The following is a 1459-nucleotide window of genomic DNA, read 5'->3' as shown; positions in this document are numbered from 1 at the left end:
AAATCATAGGTCACAGCTTAAAAATGAAGAGTTCATCAATTCACATACTCATCATGCTTACTAGTCGCGAATTTTTAAAATGGCCTATGATCATTCCTTTGGGACTGTTGTGTTTCCTGTGTATTTAGACAAGACACAATACTCACAGTCATGTGATTGCCACCCTTTCAAAATTCACATTGTACATTACAAACGATCTCTACAAGAATTTCAGCACTCATGTACTATAATTTTATTAATTTTTTCCCAGTTAAATTGTGCGATATGAATTACTTGTGACAAATGTCTTGTATATGTTAATTTTTATTTTATGTAATATTTCTTACAGTTGTGATAATTTAAGTAATTTTGGATGATTATGATAATTTTATTTATTTTTTTTTTTTTTTTTTTTTATTTTATTTTTTTATTATTATTATTATTATTATTATTATTATTATTATATTATTATATTATTGTTATTTTATTATTATTATTATTATTATCATTATATTTTATTGTCATTAATTTTTTTATAATTATTATTGTCATTAATTTTATTATAATTATTATTGTATTATTTTATTTATTATATTGTTATTATTTTTTTTATCTTATTATCATTGTTATTATTATCATTATATTTGTAATTATTATTGTCATTATCATTATTCGTAATTGATATCATTGATTATAAATGACCTTGTTATATCTTGATTTTCATGATTATATTTCTGTTGATAATCTTATACTTTGCTGTTTATCTTTCCTTTAATTTAAGATGAAAATTGTCTGTATTTGAAGAGTAATTTTTTACGTAGATTGCCATCTTGAAGTACTTTTAAGAGCTCCTTTTGACCCAAAGCAAAAAGTCTTTGGAAGTGACTGGTGTTGTTTCCTGCTCACACACTTGATAATGGTGGACTGAGTGCAGCTGTGTGAGTAGTGCTGCAGACAACCCTCTGAATACTGCATATAAAATGTAAGTGAAGCCTGCAAATCCCAATGTATGTTGACGACAAAAGCAAGTAGTCTGATTGTCAATGTTTATGCTCCTTTTTTATTATTATTTTTTATTGTGATTTATTTTTATTGTTTTTTATCCAATTTCAATATTTTATAATCTGGCAGTTGTTGAGATAGCCATGCTTCCATGATACAATAAGCGTCTGTTTTGAGAACTTTTCAAGGTTATAAATGAATAGGAAATAATAGGGAATATGCAGATGGTGTAATTGTTCACTATCGGAATAAACTTTATCTTATTTGCAATGTGTAATAGTCCAGCATAGTTATTGATCACTTCCAGTTTTTATTACACACACACATGTGCATGGTGGTATATGTACATGTACGAATTTGTTTGTGCGTGCGTGTGTGCTTTGTTTTTGGATATATATGTGTGTGTGTGTGTGTGTGTGTGTGTGTGTGTGTGTGTGTGTGTGTGTGTGTGTGTGTGTGTGTGTGTGTGTGTGTGTGT

General features: G+C 27.4%; 1 protein-coding gene across 1 annotated transcript in view; it reads left to right on the top strand.

The window, feature by feature from the left end:
• Nucleotides 1–186, top strand: part of LOC119576961 (E3 ubiquitin-protein ligase Su(dx)-like) — a gene marked incomplete in the record, with an annotated part of 23403 nt that extends 23217 nt beyond the window's left edge. Inside the window, 1 exon segment of the mRNA XM_037924618.1 lies at nt 1–186.
• Between the last annotated feature and the right edge of the window lie 1273 nt (nt 187–1459).

The sequence above is a fragment of the Penaeus monodon genome, chromosome 9 (assembly GCF_015228065.2).
Source record: "Penaeus monodon isolate SGIC_2016 chromosome 9, NSTDA_Pmon_1, whole genome shotgun sequence".
Lineage (NCBI taxonomy): Eukaryota > Metazoa > Arthropoda > Malacostraca > Decapoda > Penaeidae > Penaeus > Penaeus monodon.
The sequence above is the reverse complement of the archived record's forward strand: the minus strand, read 5'-3'. Positions and strand labels throughout refer to the sequence as shown.